Raw genomic sequence first — 20,684 nt, forward strand, 5'->3', positions numbered from 1 at the left:
GGCCTGTTTTATAGGTTGGGTTGAGGTAACTATCACATTATGTTTCGTCCCACTACACCTTCTGGGGACATCTGGACATAAGTCTGTTTGCCGGTTAATGAGCTGTATTACCTGCTCCCGCTGTTCAGGCTTTAAGTGGCTAACTTTATCCGCAATGCTTGCCAATACGACAGAGTTCTCCAATCTGGTGGGGACTATACCTATCTTTTCAAACCGCTCTGGTCCCTCCTTACCACCCCCCTCTACCTCATCGGTTTTCATGGCCGCACCGACCACCGCCGGGGGTGGTTTCATGGTACCTTTTCATCATGTTCACGTGAACTAACTGGGTCGGCTTTCGCCGATCGGGGGTTTCAATCACGTAATTCAGCGAGTCTATTTTCTTACGCACTGTATATGGTCCTTGAAACCTCGCCTGAAGAGGGTGGGTAACTACCGGAAATAGGTCCAAAACCTGGTCGCCTACATGAAACTCTCGTTCTCTCGCTCTCGGGTTATACCACTGGCTCATTTTTTCCTGGGAGTCTTTAAGGTTTTCTTTTGCCAAGGCGCATACTTTATGCAGCCTTTCCCGGAATTTCAGCACATAGTCGATCACACTGACTTGGGCGGTCGGGCTAGACCACTTTTCTTTCAGTAGGGTTAGAGGTCCCCTGGGCCTGTGGCCGAAAACCAGCTCGAACGGACTGAACCCTGGTGAGCACTGGACTGTATCCCTTACGGCAAATAACAGAAGGGGTAAAGCCTCATCCCAGTCTCGAACGTTCTCCTGACAATAAGTTTTAAGCATGGTCTTTAGTGTAGCGTGGAATCTTTCCAACGCTCCTTGGGATTCCGGGTGGTACGCAGAGGCAAGAATTTGTTTGACCCCTAGCTGGGTCATCATCTGCCGAAATGCGCTAGACGTGAATGTTCTCCCCTGATCTGACTGTATCTCCTTAGGCAGCCCCACTGTGGTAAAGAATTTAATGAGGGCCTTCAGCACCACAGAGGTCCTAATATTACCCAGAGGCACAGCCTCTGGAAATCGTGTAGCGGCACACATCAGGGTCATGATATACTGCCACCCACTCGCAGTTTTAGGTAAGGGACCCACAAAATCCACAATGATTCGGGAGAAAGGCTCCTCACATGCGGGGATGGGTCGGAGGGGTGCCTTAGGGATAACTTGGTTCAGCTTACCCACCACTTGACATGTATGACACCTTTTACAATACTCAGTAATATCTTTTCTCAGGTTTGGTCAATAGAACTCTCTCTGAACCCGATCCACTGTCTTCGTTATTCCCAAATGCTCACCCAAGGGTCCCTTATGAGCTAAGTTCAAAATTTCGTCCTGATACACTTTCAGAACTACTATCTGATGTACCACCGCCCAGTCCTCATCGACCGGCACCGCGGGGGGCCTCCATTTTCTCATCAACACACCCTCCTTCAGGTAGTAACCCTCGGGCTCTGTCTCAATCTCGGTCTCAGAAAGAACCAACTCTCTCAAGGCTACCAGCTCCTCGTCACCTTCCTGTTCCCGTACAAACTCTCTTCTTGCTAAGGGCAGGTCTACCTCCCCCCGTTTACTCTCTCTTCCCTCCCTACTCTCCGGTTTACCTTCCTCTGACCCTCGCTGGTACAGAGTCGGTAAAAACGTCTCAGCCAACTCGACACTGGCCGGACTTAAACGGCTCTCTGTCTCGGCTGCCTTTTTCGACATGCTGCGAGTGACCGCGCATGCGGGATAGATCTTGGAATCTGGGGGAGGGGCCTCAACCCTCGCAGGCTGGGATGTCAGCTTCAAGGCTGCACCCATCTTCCCACCCGCTAGGTCGTTACCCAGAAGGACGTCCATGCCTTCCCCCGGCAACTCCGGCAGGACCCCCAATTCCACTGGTCCTGACACCAACTCACAATCTAGAATGACCCTATGCAAAGGTACCACTTCGGTCCATTTTCCTATGCCTCTCAGGGCTACCTCTCCCGTCTGAGGTCCGAACTCTAGCACTTTACTGCTAATCAATGACAGCTCAGCCCCCGTGTCTCTCCAGATCCGTACTGGAATTTGTGGGCCTCCCTCCTCCACAGATACGGTTCCTTCGGAACTAAACGTCTCACGCCCCTCCTGTATTCCATCTACCGGGGGCCCTCTCGTCGATTTTCTGATCGACGCAATACAGTCTATAGGGATAGCTGCTTTCCCTTTTTCTGGCTCCTTCCTCGGAGCGGGGCATTTAAATGCAATATGTCCCACCTTTCCACAATTAAAACAGGTCAAACCAGGAAATCTCCTGGCTTCTGGCCTCTCATACTCAATTTTTCTGCTAGCTCCCGGCTGAGTTTCTCCCTTAGCCGGCGGGCTTTCCCTACTGTTCCTATGGTTTCTCGGGTAACTTTTTGTCGAGGAAAACTTTGTCTTGTGGGTTAGGGCATATTCATCTGCGAACCTAGCAAATTCTGAGATGGACTTATTCGGCCTCTCATTCAAATACATCCGGATCTCCTCCGGAACACAACCTTTAAATTCCTCAATCAAAATTAACTCCCTGAGACGCCCATAATCCTCGTCCACTATTTCTGCGGTGCACCAACAGTCCAAGAGCACCCCCTTCTCATGGGCAAACTCGGTATACATCTGATTCCACCCTTTCCGTAAATTTCTGAACTTTTGTCTATATGCTTCAGGTACTAGCTCGTAACCCAGGAGAATGGCCACCTTTACTTGGTCATAATTCTCTTCCCCTTCCTCTTCCATGGACAACGCCGCATATGCCCGTTGTGCCTTCCCTCTTAACACACTTTGTAACAACGCCACCCACTGTGTTCTGGGCCACTTCTGATTCACTGCCACCTTTTCAAAAAGCAAGAAATATCTATCAACATCTGTCTCCTCGAACGGGGGTACTAACCTCAACTCCCGACTAACATCAAACCGCTCCTCTCGGTCCGACCCCTGACTTTGTTGCTCTTGCTTTAACTTCTCCATCTCCAAGTCATGTTTCCTCCGTCTCTCTGCCTCCCTCTCCTTCACGGCCCTTTCCTTCTCCTTCTCAGCTGCTTCCAGCTCTTTTAGCTGAAGTTCATGCTCTCTTTGCTTCTCAGCTCTTTCCTGCTCCCTTTTCACCTCTAACTCCTTTAGCTGGCGCGCATGCTCCCTTTCTTTCTCTCTCTCGGCTGCTTCCAGCTGCTTTAACTTAATTTCATGTTCCCACCTTAATTTCTCCAACTCTAACTGAGCTGTCCCACTAGCTGGTACCTTTTCAGGGATATTTTCCAATACCTCAGCTGTAAAAACATTCTTCTCAATGTAATACTGAGTTATGGCCCTTCGCACCTCCCGCTTTTTCATTGATGACCTCACCTCTGCGAGGTTTAACCCCTTCGCCAAATTTACCAAGTCTGATTTGGTGGCCGCCTCTAGCGCCCCCAGAGTCTGGTTTCCCATAAATTCATCCACGTCCATCTTTGCTGGTTTCCCAACTGGCTACCCGCGTACCAGATCCAAGTTTGGACTTACAATCCCGATTCACTGGCCCTCAATTTTGGTATCAAATCCTGAGACGAGATCCCCAAGTTGTTACGTACCCTGTAACTGGGTCACTTACCAGCAAAGATAGAGGGGTCCGTTGAAGTCTGATGGTACTATTTTTTAAAGTCTTTATTTATAAAGGGGCACAAAAATAAGGTTAATACAAACATTCAGATACTATACATCGTCAATACTCAATCTAAAAGCGCGGGTATAGTAATAATCATCAATAAGAAATCGCTCTATCATTTGTCTAGGGGATAATATATTGTCCGATGGAAATATAAAAGTCACTCAGTTCCTGCAGGCTTCAGCCTTTGGGGACCGCTGGGTTTTCACTAGTTGGAGAGAGAGAGATTTGAGAGAAAAGAAACTTGCTCGGGTCTTTCGATGAGGCCAAACCGTTGAGTCGGGGGAGTTGGCTCCCCGTTGTTAGTTCAAGAAAATTGTTTCTGTGGTACCCGCCACCGGCTCCCAGGCAAGGGAACCGAACGCACGTGGCTTCCTTCAAATGGCTGCCCGCTACTACGGGATCGCTAGCGTGTCTTCTGGTGCGTCTGAGGGGCCGTCTCTACAGCCCCTCTTTTATCTTGACTCGCAGGGTAGTAGATGTCCATCAGGTTGGGGGTGATGCAATCTCTCTCTCAACCAGCCCACTTTGCCCGAGGGCTTGCACGTAGCCCAGTCCCCAATCCACAAATGTGTCTCCAAGAGACAATGGCTAATGTTGTGTTATTTTGCATCGCCGGGGAGCGAGGCATCCGGCACGTCTCTCTCCCATTTCCTGGGTCCACTGACCCCCCCCCCTTTAGTGCTCTTGCGATTCTCACAAAGGAGGGGGCTGCGGGCATAACATGAGCTTTCAGAGTGAAGTTTATTATCAGAGTACTTGCACGTCACCGTATACAACCCTGAGATTCTTTTTCTGAGGGCATAATTAGCAAATCCATATAACAGTAATCTTTGATGGATGCTGCTTTCCTTCTGCAACGTTTTTTGTAGACTTGTGCAAAGGTTGGGAGGGTTTTACCCATGACGTACTGGGCCGAGTCCACTCCCTATTGTAGGATTTTCTGCTCAGAGGCATTAGTGTTCCCATACCAGGCCATAATGTAGCCAGTCAGCACACTTTCCACCACACATCTATAGAAGTTTGCCAGGATTTTTGATGACATTTCAAATGTTTGCAGGCTCCTGAGGAAGTAGAGGTGCTGTGTGCTTTCTTCACTATTGTATTTATATGACTGGACCAGGACAGGTCCTCTGAGATAGTGACATCCAGGAATTTAAAGTTATTAACCCTCTGTATCTCTGATCCTCCAATGATTACTGGCTCGCAGACCCCTGGTTTTCCTCTCCTGAAGTCTACTATCAATTCCTTGGTCTTATTGACATTGAATGAGAGGTTGTTGTTATTACACCACTCAGCTAAACTCTCAATCTCCATCCTGTTTGCTGATTCATCACCACCTTTGAAACAGTCCACCACAATGGTGTCATCAGCAAACTTGTATGTAGTGTTGGAGCTGTACTTAGCCGCGCAGTCATAGGCGTAAAGCGAGCGGAGTTTTGCTGTTGAAGCAAATGTGGGAGCGACAAACTCTTTGGAAAAACAAGGCAGTTCATGGCAGCTGGTGTGGGTAGTCTGCAAGGTAGTAAGCCCTGGTTCTGCTTACACAAGGGTTTTATGTGCTCCAAAGATTTCATCTTCGGCTTTTCTATTCCATCCTACGTGTTCTATCCTTCTCCACTTTGGGCGACTATAAGCCAGAGATTCCCAGAGCCATTTGGGCATATTGTCTTTAAGGAGCCTGTAAGTACATCTTTAAACCTTTCCCTTCTTCATGATCTCTTTTCATGAGAGAGATTGAAACACAATGACTGCTTTTGAATTTCCGGGCGTGTGAACACTAAGGCCTGCCTAACATGGCCAACTGGTCACTAAACAGACATTCAGTAGTGTTGAATTTACACATGGATTGATTGATGTTTAAAAACTTGCATTCCTCTTTGTGCAAGGTAAAACATGTCATTTACCCCTGTTCAAGAGCCCAAGCAGTCCTTCCAGACGAGGCAACATTTCACATGCGTATCTGTGTTTACTGTACATTGGTGAGCCCAGGCATAGATTGGGGGATCACTTACTTGGTCAACCAGCTGAGTGGAGAGTGTATTGACTGGCTGCATCATGGCCTGGTATGGAATCACCAGTGCCTTTGAATGGAGAATTTTACAAAAGGTAGTGGATTTAGCCCTCTCCATCGTAGGTAGAGCCCTCCCAACTATTAAGCACATTCACATGAAATGCTGTTGTCGGAAAGCAGCATCATTCATCAGAGATCCCCATCACCCAGGCTATCCATTCTTCTCACTGCTGCCATCAGGTAGAAAGTACAAGAGCCTCAGGACTCTCACCAATGGGTTCAAGAACAGTGACTACCCCTCAACCAGCAAGCTCTTGAATAAAAGGGATAAATACACTCATTTGCTCCATCATTGAGACATTTCCACAACCAATGATCACACTTTGAGGGCTCTATCTCATTATCTCATGTTCTTGGTATTTATTGCTATTTATTTATATTTGCATCTGCACAGTCTGTCTTCTGCACTCTGGTAGATCTTTCATTGATCCTGTTACTATTCTATAGATTCGCTGAGTGTGCCCAGAGGAAAAGCAATCCCAGGGTTGTATATAGTGACTTAGACGTACTTTGATAATATTTATTTAGACCTTTGAGTTCACTTGAATTGGACAATGGTAAATAATGATTATTAGAATATAGCAGCATAGGAGATGGGCTTATTCCTGGGAAAATAGCAAAATGCATTCTGCATCTTATTGAATACAATTCTCTTAAAACGAAAATACCTGCAAATATGATGTAGTATGGCACTATCTGGTTTTCAGTATGTTTATTGCCTAGTTTTGGAGCTGCCTTTCATGCAACTGCAAAATGCAAGACTTTGGAATTGGATGCAAGTTGGAAATTCTGCACCCGCTAGGTTTGATCACTGAATAACCCATTCAATGAAGTGAAGTGCATCATATGTTGCAACCCGACAAATGTTCTTGGCCATGAAAAAATGCTGGCTGCTTTTGCAGAAAGAAGGGCTTCAGATTCTTGCTGATTTGAAACAGAGAGAAACGAACATTTTACCATGACAACAAATGGCTTTGTTTCACTGTTTTACAAGAAAGCAAGGCTGCTTTCCCCCATGGAAAACAAAGCAATTTTCTAGCTTTTTATTTTGTCGGAACAATGCATAGTTACCAAAATAACTAGTTGTAAATGCCTCATTTTAATGCTGTTACATAAGTTTGTCAAATAATTGCCAACTTTTAAATCTGTGCATTGTAGTTTCTGTTTAAATGTATATCCAGTTAAACTGAAATGTCATAAAGAATTTCTATCCTGTTGTCTAGTCTTCATGTTGTTTGGTCCCAAAATAACACACAGCTTTACAAGTTACATAAGTGCTGTTTTCCTTGGAAGTGCTTGTGGCTCTACACATAATGTCTACTTTGGTCTTTGAGAGCCCTATTCTGTTCCTTTTACACTTCTGTTACACTTCCATAAAAAAAATTATAGATACATCTGTGTACTCCTTGGTCTTTGCCAAAGCTGTCTCATGTCTCCTTGTCCTTATTTCCGCTAGTGTACTGCCTTGCTCCAATCAACTGTTGCAAGTTCCTATCTAATACAGTCCCAGTGTGCCTTGCACTGATTTAGAACTTCAGAATGCTAATTAGTTGTCTTTTATAGCTTTTGTATCAAGTACAGTTGCTAGTAAGCCAGTGCTTGGCTTTCAGTCATTTGTAGCAACGTGCACAAAATGCTGGAGGAACTCAGCAGGTTTGGCAACATCTATGTGGGGAAATAAACATTTGACGTTTCGGACCTCTTCACTGGCTGATACTAATTCAATGTGAATCCTCTTAGTTGTGTGATTGAGAATATGAAATCAAGTAATGGTGTGATCTTACTGTCTTCCTGTACTGGTCAGATTACACTGATTATTGAAAGAACAATGACATCATGGTAACGTTGTGAGTCAATTCGATAAATATTTAAGGGATTAAAAGGATGGATGTAGCGTAGTAAATTTAGCATTGGAATGTCACCACCAATGTTCTTGGTGTGGCCCACTGCATCTCTTCAGGGTTGTCATTTTTCCCTTTTCTCTTCCCCCTCTTCCACTTCAGGTGACCTGTACAGCCTTTGCTTGAGAGAACATTTGTTCAAGACTGCTAAGTGTTTCGTTTCAGTCTTGTTTGATTATTAGCTAGTGAAGAAAATGTGGCTGGAAATTAAATGAAGATGCATCTGTTGATCTTTCTTGGGGATAGATTTTTACTATTAATCTTTAGGGTCTGCCCATCCAGATATTTTCCTCCCACAGACAAACTTCAAGTACAGTATCTACAAGCTAAATTCTCGTGCCTTTCACTGTATTCCTGTGCCATTCATTGTATCCTAAGGGGTCAACTTCCTTCAAGATTGCTTGTATCTGCTTTATAATGTGCCTTTCTAGGAGGCTCAGGCTAGCTTTTTGCAGTGTTAGCTTCCTTTAACTGGTGCATATCAGCTGTGCAGCTAGTGTTTACGGAATCTGGAAGACATTCAGATATTGGAGTATTTCCAGCATTTTCTGTTTTTAATTTAAATCAAACGATCAGACAGCAGAAAGTTGGCACATTGACCACACTGCAGTCAACTGGTTCACGTAAATTGCACACTGTATTCTCTGAGTCTGTTTTTGGGGGTTGTTCAATTTGTCTCCCTTTCCTTTTAAATTTAAGATGCACAATGATGCAGGTTAGCTTCTCCTGCTGCATTTTCTGAATATTAATGGAGAGACAAGGCTATGAAACAGCTGGCAATGAAGTACAAAGCTGTGATCAAATTGATATATTTAGATAATTTCATAAGCCAAAGAAATGAAATTCAAGCTGTTAGTTCTACATCTGGCTTCTGTAACTATGACTTGGAAAAAATCCTTGTGGAAAAAGTGATTCTACTTAATTGTTTAGACAGAATTGCAATGATACTTGGCCCACACAGTGTCTTGTTTAGTTAAGGATTCAATAGCACCACTAAGTTGTGCAGGATGTCAAAAAAGTTCTGACTGGATACTGGACTATTGGTAGAAAAATCAATATGCCTCATATTAAACATTGGCAGTCTTTGCAGAATAAAGGATTTTAATGTTGATCCTATATGACAATATTGATCCCTAAACCAATAGTACAATTCTTCTTCCTGCTAAGCCATATTGTTTGAATAATTTGTCTTTAAAATCCATCTTTACCTGGAATTGGAGTTCAAATTTATTTTCATGGCAAGAGATCACTTCCTGTAAACATGCTGAACTGCACTCATTACCTTTCTAGATTACTTGATCTTCAAATTATTAAATTGGATGTGCCTTGTGTACTAATTCAATCATGAATTGTTCTGCTGGTAATTAATATCTAAGACACAAGTTAATCAGAAGCTATTCCATGGAGAAGCTTGTAAATGGAGTTTGAATATAAAGTTCAAAGTAAATTTATTATTGAAGTGCATGTTTGTTGCCACGAACAACCCTGAGCATTTTCTTGTGGGTGTACTGTTACGCCTGTGGCCCCCTCCTTTTTGAGAATCACAGGATCGCTATTGATTCGGGTCAGGAGACCCAGGAAATGAGAGAGAGACACGCAGATTCCTCAATGTTTGGAATGTGTCCTGGGCCTCCGAGAGACAAAGCCAAGGATAACGGCCATTATCTCTTGGAGACGGAATTGTGTATTGAGTGCTGTACGATTCATCAAAGCCCCCAGGCAATGAACCGAGGGGGGGTGGTGGAGGGCTGGCATCATCCCAACCTGATTGACATCTGAGACCCTGTGAGTCAGGATAAAAGAGGGTCTGGGGAACAGCCCCTCAGACGCACCAGAAGAAATGCTAGAACTCCTGTAACAGCGTAATAGCGAAAGCCGGTGGAAAAGCCCATGTGCGTCCTTTTCCATTTGCCTCGGAATTGGTGGGTCTTGCCACGGAAGGATGGCTTTAGCTAACAACAAAGGAGAAATCAGCCCCCAACGACTCTCGAAGGATTGACATCATAAAAGGAATGGGCAAGTTTTAATCCGTCTCTCTCTCCAACCAAAAGCTGCAGCTTGAATGAACTTGAGTGACTTTTATATTTCCATCGGACAATACATTATCCCCTAGACAATGATAGAGTTATTTCTTATTGATTATTATTATACCCGTGCTTTTAGATTTAGTATTGACGACGTATATTATATGTATGTTTGATATTATTTTTGTGTATTTTTATCAATAAATACCATTAAAAATAGTACCATCAGACTTCAACGGACCTCTGTATCTTTGCTGGTAAGTGACCCAGTTACGGGGTATGTAACAATTGGGGGCTCGTCCGGGATTTGACACCATATTGGGAGGCCAGTGAATCGGGCTTGTAAGTCCAAACTTGGATCTGGTTACGCGAGTAGGCAGACGGGAAACCAGCAAAGATGGACGTGGATGAATTTATAGAAAACCTGACTCTGGAGGCGCTAGAGGCAGCCACCAAATCGGACGATAAATCTGGCGAAAGGGCTAAACCTCATAGAGGTGAGGTTGTCCATGAAAAAGCGGGAGGTGCGAAGGGCAATAACTCAGTATTATATTGGGAAGAATGTGTTTGCAGCTGAGGTATTGGAAAATATCCCTGAAAAGGAACCAGCTAGTGGGACGGCTCAGTTAGAGTTGGAGAAATTAAGGTTGGAACATGCAATTAAGTTAAAGCAGCTGGAAGCAGTTGAGAGAGAGAAAGAAAGAGCTGAGAGAGAGAAAGAAAGAGCTGAGAGAGAGAAAGAAAGAGCTGAGAGAGAGAGAGAAAGAGCCGAGAGAGAGAGAAAGAAAGGGCCGACAAACAAAGGGATCATGAGCTCCAGCTAAAGGCGTTAGAGGTGAAAAGGGAGCAGGACAGGGCTGAGAAACAAAGGAAGCATGAAATTCAGTTAAAACAGCTGGAAGCAGCCGAGAAGGAGAGAGAGAGAGCCGAGAAAGAAAAGGAAAGAGCCGAGAAGGAGAGGGAGGCAGAGAAACAGAGGAAACATGACTTGGAGATGGAGAAGTTAAGGCAAGAGTGAAGAGATCAAGGGTCAGACCGAGAGGAGCGGTTTAATGTTGGTCGGGAGTTGAGGTTAGTACCTCCATTCGAGGAGACGGATGTTGATTGTTATTTCTTGCTTTTTGAGAAGGTGGCAGTGAATCAGAAGTGGCCCAGAGATCAGTGCGTGGCGCTGTTACAAAGTGTGTTAAAAGGGAAGGCACAATGAGCATATATGGCGTTGTCCATGGAGCAGGAAGAGGCGGAGAGTTATGACAAAGTAAAAGCGGCCATTCTCCGGAGTTGTGAATTAGTACCTGAAGCGTATAGACAAAAGTTCAGAAATTTAAAGAAAGGGTAGAATCAGATGTATACCGAGTTTGCCTATGAGAAGGGTGTGCTCTTGGACCGTTGGTGCACAGCAGAGATAGTGGAAGAGGATTTTTGGCGTCTCGGGGAGTTAATTCTGATTGAGGAATTTAAAAGTGGTGTTTCGGAAGATATCCGGATGTATTTGAATGAGAAGCCGAATAAGTCCATCTCCGAATTTGCGAGGTTTGCAGATGAATATGCCCTAACCCACAAGACAAAGTTTTCCTCGAATAAAAGTTCCCAGAGAGACCGTGGGAACGATAGAGAAAGCCCACCGGCTGAGGCAGAGGTCCCGCTAGGAGCTAGTGGTAAGAGTGAGGAGAAGAGGCAAGACGGCCAGAGATTTCCGGGCTTGACCTGTTTTAATTGTGGAAAGGGGGGACATATTGCATCTAGATGCTTTGCTTCGAGGAAGGAGACAGGAAAAGGGAAAGCAACGGTCCCTATCGGATGTGCCGTGGTAATCAGTAAATCGACAAGAGAGCCCCGGGTAGACAGAGTACGAGAAGGGTCTGAGACTTGTATGTCAAACGGAACCATGTCTGTGAGGGAGGGAGACCCACCAGTTCCCGTATGGATCTGGAGAGACACGGGGGCTGAACTATCATTGATTAGCAGTAAGGTACTAGATTTTGGTCGCAAGACGGGAATGGTAGCTGTGAAAGGAATAGGAAAAGGGATGGAAATGGTGCCCTTGCATAGGGTCATTATGAATTGTGAGCTAGTCTCTGGACCAGTTGAAATGGGGGTGCGATCAGAATTCCCGAGAACTGACGCGGACGTCCTTCTGGGTAATGATTTAGCCGGTGGTAAGGTTTGGGCAGCAATGACGCTGACAAGACAGCCTGTGAGTGTTGAGGCTCTGCCCCTAGATTCCAAGATCTATCCCGCATGCGCGGTCACTCGCAGCATGTCGAGAAAGGCAGCTGAGACAGAGAGCAGTTTAAATCAGGCCAGTATCGATTTGGCCGAGATGTTTTTACCGACCCTGTACCAGGAGGGTGGGAAAACGGAGAATAGGAAAGTGAAAGAGAGTAAGGGAGAGGGGTAGACCTACCCTTAGCGAGGAGAAAAGTTCTAGAGGCACGAAATAAAGATGAGAAACAGATAGAGCTGTTAAAAGGTCCAGAGTTGGACATGGATGATCTGTCTGGTTTGGCAGAACTGTTTGAAGAAGTTGAAAATTCTAAATGTGTCCCCGATAATGAAATGAGGGCAGTCCTAGATGAAAAGGGTGCCCTTACCTTGAAGAAGTCTGCTGGGTTGGCAGATGAGGTTGTTTCAGCCCGCGGGGTTGAGTTTACTCCGGAAGGCAGTTGCCCAGAGAGTAGCTGGGAGAATCAGGGGAATTTAGAATTTGGAATGGGTACGGGTATTGAAAGCCTGGAAGAGGCAGCTGTCCCGTTTGAGTGTGTCCAAGATGTGGATGCATGTGGTACTGAACCTAGTAATGGAGCTCAGAAAAAGTCTGAGATATTTGATTCAGTTAAAAAGGAATGCAGTCCTTGTGGGTCAGAAAGACTTGGTTCAGTGAAGAAAGGGTTAACCTTGGTAATAGTGGGAAGTGAGAGTTCCCAGGTGTTTGTGCTCGAAGGTGTGTTAAAAGTTAGTGGGGAGATGAATATTATTATTGTAGGAGAAGGGAAATATGTAGTTCCCAAACTGAATGAAGAAAATTTAAAGGCTGGATTGATATCAAAAGCAGCAATCAGGCTACAGAGACAATGGCGTGGTACCACCAAGCCTGTGAATCAATTACAGGTTGAGTTGGAAGGTAACGGGGCCCCACACGCTATTGTTATTCCAGAGTGTGGGGTGAAAAGGCAGAATTTGAAATGCTGTTTGAACAAAGAGTTTGAACTGAAAACTAATAGCCTGAAGGGTCCTGAAGAGAAAACTAGCAACTTGCGTAAAATTAAAGAATTGGGTGGAAATTCAGAAGATTGTCTAAGTTTGGGACACATTGTTGATAAAATAACTCCTATGGAAGGAGCGGACGAAAACCTATTTCGTCAGGGTGCACAAGCTCCCCACGTGGGAATTAACCGGAAAAGAGGCGAGGGTTAATGGGGACACCATTTTAAATAGCAGAAGCCGGTTTTAAGGGATTTTGACAAAGCATGTGAATAATAAAAGACAACCCCCATGGAAGCCTGCCTGTTAAGTTTAAAAGCAACATAAAGATTAGTATTTGCATGAACTTTTGTAGTATATCCGTATGCTAAGATCACAACTCTTTAGTTTTTGTTGGCTAAAGAAAAATAAGACCTAAAAATAGGTGGTTATTAAATTGGAGTCTGATGCTACAAGACTTTAGTAAGGTACAAGATGTTAAGATATTAAAGGAAGTGGCAATGTAATCGGTAACCATCTAGATACTGAATTGAATGTATAACTGTATTACCCTGTAGAAAAAAAAACTTTTGTATGGTGTTAGATTCTAAAATCCTGTAAAACTCAGTATTACTTCGTTTTTACCGATGGTAAAAACGCGTTGAAGAAAGGGGGTGTTACGCCTGTGGCCCCCTCCTTTTTGAGAATCGCAGGATCGCTATTGATTTGGGTCAGGAGACCCAGGAAATGATAGAGAGACACACAGATTCCTCAATGTTTGGAATGTATCCTGGGCCTCCGAGAGACAAAGCCAAGGATAACGGCCATTATCTCTTGGAGACGGAATTGTGTATTGAGTACTGTACGATTCATCGAAGCCCCCAGGCAATGAACCGAGGGGGGGTTGGTGGAGGGATTGCATCATTCCACCCTGATTGACATCTGAGACCCTGTGAGTCAGGATAAAAGAGGGTCTGTGGGAACAGCCCCTCAGACGCACCAGAAGAAACGCTAGAACTCCTGTAACAGCGTAATAGCAAAAGCCGGTGGAAAAGCCCACGTGCGTCCTTTTCCATTTGCCTCAGAATTGGTGGGTCTTGCCACGGACGGACGGCTTTAGCTAACAACAAAGGAGAAATCAGCCCCCAACGACTCTCGAAGGAGTGACATCATAAAAGGAATGGGCAAGTTAAACCTCCGTCTTTCTCTCCAACCAAAAAGCTGCAGCTTGAATGAACTTGAGTGACTTTTATATTTCCATCGGACAATACATTATCCCCTAGACAATGATAGAGTTATTTCTTATTGATTATTATTATACCCGTGCTTTTAGATTTAGTATTGACGACGTATATTATATGTATGTTTGCTTTGATATTATTTTTGTGTATTTTTATCAATAAATACCATTAAAAATAGTACCATCAGACTTCAACGGACCTCTCTATCTTTGCTGGTAAGTGACCCAGTTACGGGGTACGTAACAGTACAGTACTCAATATATCCATCATAGAATAGTAACTATAACGTAATCAATGAAAGACGGCTCCAACTTAAGGTGTACAACTGGTGTACAAAAGATGAACTGTGAAAATACAAAAAAAATAAGAAATAACTGTTGAGAACATGAGATGACGAGTTCTTGAAAGGGATTCCATAAATTGTGGCAGTATTTCAACGATGGGGCAAGTGAAATTGACTGAATTAACCCCTTTGGTTTAAGAACCTGATGGGTGAGTGCTGCCTCTCCTGTGTGCTCTTTCTAACAACTTCCTTCAGTGTTGTGGGGACCGGCAAAATAAATCTGTTTGTTTTAAAAGGTCCATATTGAAGGTTCAAGTCAAGTTTATTGTCATTTCGACCACAAACTGCTGGTATAGTACACAGTAAAAACGAAACAACGTTCCTCCAGGACCCTGGTGCTACATGAAACACAAAACTACACTAGACAGCACAAGGCAGCTTGGAAAGCATAGAATACAGACTAAATAAGAATCCACTGTACATCAATGAACCAAATTATTTTCCCAGTTTCAGTTTTGTTTATCCCTTAAGCAGTTAAGACATTTGCACTTCACCGCTGCTGCAAAACAGATTTCACAACATATGTCAGTGATAATAAATCTGATTCTGGCATAGTGGAGAATTACTTCTGAGGAATAAGATCCCATTATAAGCTGTTAAGAGCTTTCCTGAGCATTGAGATTGCATGGGCTTTGTAGTGGTTTCTCGTTCAAGGCTTTGAAATGATCTATATTTTAGATACGTTGTTATGAGTGTTGAAAAGCATTGATGTTATTTTCAGAATTTTCAAAGTTTCCTGGTATTTCTGGTATTTTTGTAGTGTTTGCTAATATGATCCGAGATGTGATGTAGTGCTTTGAGAGGGTGGAAGGAACTGGACCTGCTGCAGTTCACTATAAATCATCTGGCCAATAGCAATACCTATGTTCAGGCTGCTGTTTGTTGAATACAGCTCAGCATTCAACACAATCATTCCCTCGGGTCTAGTCAAAAAGCCCCAAAACCTGGGCCTCCGTACCACTCTGCAACTGGATCCTTGATGTCTGCACCAATAGACCACAGTCAGTGCATCTGAGAGTCAGCAATGGCATACTAAAAGGATGTTGCTTTGCCCACTGCTCCACTCTTTACACCCATGACTGTGTGGTTAGGCACAGCTCAAATGCCATCTATAAATTTGCTGATGACACGGATAATTGTTGGCAGAAATTCAGATGGTGACAAGGAGGCGTACATGAGTGAGATAGATCAGCTAAATAAGTGGTGTTGCAAAAACAAGCTTGCACTCATGTTGGTAAGATCAAGGAGTTGATTGTAGGCTTCAGTTGAGGGAGCACACATCGGTCTTCGTCGCAGGAGTTTCAAGTTCCTGGGTGTCCCTCCCTCCGGAGGATCTCTGCTGGGCTAACATATTGATGCAGTTGCAAAGAAGGCACACTAGTGCTTGTATTTCATTGAGAGTTTGAGGAGAATCTGTGTGTCACTAAAGACATTTGCAAGTTTCCACAGATGTACTGTGGAGGCTGTTATAATTGCATCACCATCTGGTATGGAGGGGCTACTGCACAGGATTGGAAAAAGCTGCAGAGAGTTGTAAACTCATCCAGTTCTATTGTGGACACCAGCCTCTGCCGCTTCAAGGATATTTTCAAAAGCGATGCCTGGAAAAGGATGTATCCGTTATGAAGGATCCCCATCACCCCAATGCATGCCCTCTTCTCCTTGCTGCTGTTAAGGAGGTATAGCAGCCTAAAGAGACACACTTAATGTTTCAGGAACAGCTTTTCCCCCTCTACCATCAGATTTCTGAATAGACTATGAACCCATGAGCACTTCCTCCATGTCTTCCCCTCTCTGTTTGCACTACTCATTTAGTTATTTGAATATTGTGTAATTTATAGTTTCATTATGTATTGCAATGTACTGCTGCCACAAAACAAAAAAAAAAACGACACGCCAGTGATAATAAACCTGATTCTAATATTAAGTCTTCTGGTAATCAGCAGACCAAATATAGTATTCCTGATGAGCAACATTGAAGAGGTAATTGGATAATTTGGGGGTTTCCATCCTGGTGTTCTTGGACCCCTTGGTTAATAGTGGGGGTCCATAGAATTAAAAAGAACCTGGAAAAATTGGATCCTGATCGAAGGGAGGACTGCACAGGGATATGGATGTCACTGCAGAAAGATGGGGGTAGAACAGGATGAAGAGTCTGAGAAATGTGCAGCAGGGAAGGGGGTGGGAGTTGATTAGAGGATTTCTTCAGTGTCTTTAAATAATGGCAATTTGCCCCAAGATAATTAGAGCTTCCTCTGTGAGAATCAGAGTCAGGTTTAATATCACCGGCATAGGTCATGAAATTTGTTGCAATGCAGCAGCAGTACTTTACAATTCCTAATAAAACAGTAAATTGCGGTTAGAAGTATATGTAGTGTTGTGTATGATGCACGCACATATCCAGTCTGTCAGCCGTAGATGCATCTACTTAAGAAATAAGAGCAGCAAGTTGGAATTGAGCAAGGATCGTGGCAAAAGGCAAGTTAATACTTCAGCCAGTGACCTTTGATGTGAAGCAAAACAATGAACAATTTAGTGAAATGCTATTGAATTGAAAAGTAATTCTGTTTCCCTCCCTGAAGGTTTTTCCCCCTGACCTGCTTCGGTATAAAAACAACAGGAACAGCAGTTGGCCTTTTATCCCTTTGAGCATGTTTTCCATCCTTTAAAATAAAAAGACAATCATCCACCTTGGCTATTTTCCAGCATTACCCTTTGAGTCCTCAATTCTGTTAATATTCAGTGTTTTGAATGAACACCAATGAGCTCTCACAGCTGCATTCCAAAGGTTCACCTCCCACTGAGTTAAGACAACTCTGTTCACTTCAGTTGAAAAGCCTACCCCTCACTTTGAGCCTGTGCTTCCTTCTCTTGGACCCCTCAACCAGCATCCTACGTCAAACATCATCCCTATGTCTAGGTGGTCACGTCCTACAGGAATTTTTTAAGTGTCAGTGAGTCCTCCTCATACTGGTAAAGTAAATGAGGAGGAGGTTCTGCAAGAGTGTGGGCACATTGAGTGATGGTCAAAAATGGATGTAATTTGGACACTTGGGTATGCTGAAGAGAAAAGCAGATTTATTTTTTTGAGTGAATTTTGCAGAGGGGCGCTGAACAATAAGAGGAAACAAGTGGTCTTCGGTCAAGCCTTAAATGAAAAGCTGCAAACATTTGAAATCTGAAATAAGAAATGAAATGCCAGAAACCTTTGGCAGGTTACACGTAGAAAGAGAAACGTAATATTAATAAGATCATGTGTGATATGATGGGCAAAGGTAAAAATAGATAGGATTAAATCCTGAAAAATGAAAAATGTTAGATTTTGGAAGAACTGATAAGGCTAGGATGTGTCCCAGGAATGGTAGGGTCCCTGAATTGCTGAGGAACAGAGGATTCTTGGTATACTTGTTACAGAATGTTTCAGGATAGTAGCACAGCTAGATAAGGTGTTTAAGAAGGCATGTGGGATGATTGTCTTCATTAGCCAGGTATGGAATATTATAATAGGAAGATTATGATAAAACTATTAAAGCAATATCTAGACCACCACTGGAGTAATTTTGTGATGTTCTGATTTATATTGTAATGATGTGATTACATTGAAAAGGGTGCAGAGGAAGCTAACCATGCTGTTGTCCGGGTGGGAGCATTTTTAAAGAAACTGAATGGGATAGGTCTGCTTTCTTTGGAGGATAGAAGGCTGAGGAGTGAATGGATATAGAGCAATAGATGAGATACAAAGATTATCCTCTTAGCAGGCATGTCAATGACTGAATGGTGCATTACAGGAAAGGGTTGTACATCTGGAGTGGCTTTGAGGAAGTAATCTTTTCACAAGAGGATTGTTGGAACTGGGAATATACTGCATGATAGGTTAGGTAGGTAGGTACACACATAGTGTTTTTAGATATGTATTTGAAACATTCTGGCATCTAAGCTGAGTGAGAAATAAAGATTAGTATAGATGTGCATGTAGTGGTTACTTGAAAACAAATCAAAACTGTTGAGAGACTGAGTATGATGCGGTTCAAAATAACTGAGTTCCAAGTCGACCAAAGTATGTTTGATCCTTCATTGTGAAACCAGCAAAGATGAATGGTTTTAAGGCAATAAAATCTAGCAAAACTAAATTAGCAATATAATGAAGGTTGTAAATAAAATAAGTGAAGTTGGTGCAACTAAACAGTTAACAAAAAAAACTTAACTGTCTGTAACTTACAACTAGATGAAACTGAGCTCACTAAGTCAAAGTGTAAATATGTGACTATACACATTTGCTTCTACCACACCCCAACCTACATGACAAATTACACAAACGTGCAACATAAAATACAAAACAGACAGTCAGAAAAAGGAGCGTGACTTCTACGGGGTGTTTGATAGTTGGAGATGTCATGGCGGTCTGTAGGGCCTATTTGTGCATTCTGAAACTGATTCTTCATTAGAATTGGAAATCAGAAAACTAGTTGCAGAAAGGGTGGGGTAGGAATGGATAGAACAAAGGGAATATGTCTGAAGGGGGTGAGGGCTATTTTTTGGTTGATAGCTAAATTTGGTGAAAGGGGTGGTGGGGAAAATAATGGAACAAAGATTTGAAATGCAGATCAGAGCTGTAGATCGAAGTGTCAGTGGAGAGACCAAAACACAGCTAATATTACAAATGGATTTTGAACGTAACTAATATAAACAATGTGAGTTACCTTAAAATATTGAATTTGATTTGAAGCCTATAAGGCTGTATGCTACCCTTTAGTGCAAAGGGATCGGTGTACAAATTTGAAGATTTACTGCAATGATGTATGACCTTGGTCAATGGCACCTGGATGATTGTGTGCATACTCTGTCTTGCTTAAGGAGAGAAAGTGCATCAGGTTTGATTGTTTTTTTTGGAATTAAGACTTTGTTCGGAGAGTGGGGCTTGTTTTCGTGAAGGCACATCACATTAAAATACACAAGATTAGTAAATATTTTTCTGAAAAAGCTTGTAATATTGTAATAAAGAGCAACTAGCTGGAACAGTAGATCACCTTCATTGAAAGGTTTGGAAATCTATTGAATTCTCCATCATCTAGAGATGTGCTTGCATAGTTAGTTAATTTAGGACAGAGTCTTTGGTACCATGGGAGCTGAAGCAAATGGGATAGTGTAAGGAGTTGTGAGTTAAGCTATGAATGATGGATTAGATTTGAAGGGATGAGCATTTTTTTTTCGCTGCTTGTGAATACCTGCTGAGTTAATGCAAGGGCATCAGCTTCTGCTCTGTCTTCCTGCACCAGTACTCTCTGCCACTTACAATTCAGTCTTCATTTAACAGATTTAACAGCGCTTAGCTGCTTAATGTCAGGTTTCTTCCTAGCTTTTCCAGACTAAAATCTGCTGCCATATTAATAAACAACACAGTGTCACATCAGTAGTTATCTGCAGGACCTCATGTTCACAGCACATTGAACGGAACAGTAATTCTAGTCTTTGCACAAAATTTGCATGAGCTTCCAACTGGTAACAGCAAATATCAAGTATTTCTGGGTTTCAGTGCCTGTCCAGAGAGCTGGTGACCTAATTAGAATGTTGGGTGAAGAGATGTTTCTGAAATGTCAATAACTGCCATTTTTTTTTTACTAGTACAAATACTAGGAATTAAATTGGCTTGTGATTAGATGCTGGACTCCAAAGTCCAACTGCTGGAGCAACTCATTTGTGAAGGTGGAGGGACGGTCACTATTTTGGGTCAAGGTTCAGTCTCAGGATAGTCTAGGGGAGAGCTATGCAGTCCAAAGGGGGGGTGTTGGCAGGCATAGGTGGAACCAGGTGAGGTGGGAGCTGATGGGCACTGATGGTAAAGCTGAGAGAATGCATTCTTCTGGTTGTCCAATCATTTGAGGGCATAACATGTTGCGATCAAAATAAAAGCATCTCTGCAACTATGTGAAAAGGGTTTTGCACCTGGAAAGAAGGTAAGTTTATCCATTAATTTCATGATATGAATCCAGTGCAGAACTGAGCAGAAGTATTATTCTGGTCTGTCAATTTGCTGAGGCTGTGATTTTCAAATAATCCTGGTTAATAACACCAAAAACAAATGGATTACTGCTATAGTACTGCAAATATCGACTTTTTGAGAGTTAGCTTTTACGTTAAATCTGTCTTGGATAGAAAAATGGATCAAATAAATGCAGTGTTAGTATTCATTTCGAGAGGACTAGAATATAAAAACAAGGATGTAATGCTGAGGCTTTGCAAGGCACAAGAGAGGCTTCACTTGAATTACCAC

General features: G+C 43.1%; 1 protein-coding gene across 3 annotated transcripts in view; it reads left to right on the plus strand.

Annotated features, from left to right (window-relative positions):
- Positions 1 to 20,684, plus strand: part of galnt13 (polypeptide N-acetylgalactosaminyltransferase 13) — a 376,169-nt gene that overhangs the window by 33,922 nt on the left and 321,563 nt on the right. The window lies entirely within an intron of this gene.

Source organism: Hemitrygon akajei, chromosome 5, assembly GCF_048418815.1.
Source record: "Hemitrygon akajei chromosome 5, sHemAka1.3, whole genome shotgun sequence".
In the NCBI taxonomy this organism is placed as follows: domain Eukaryota; kingdom Metazoa; phylum Chordata; class Chondrichthyes; order Myliobatiformes; family Dasyatidae; genus Hemitrygon; species Hemitrygon akajei.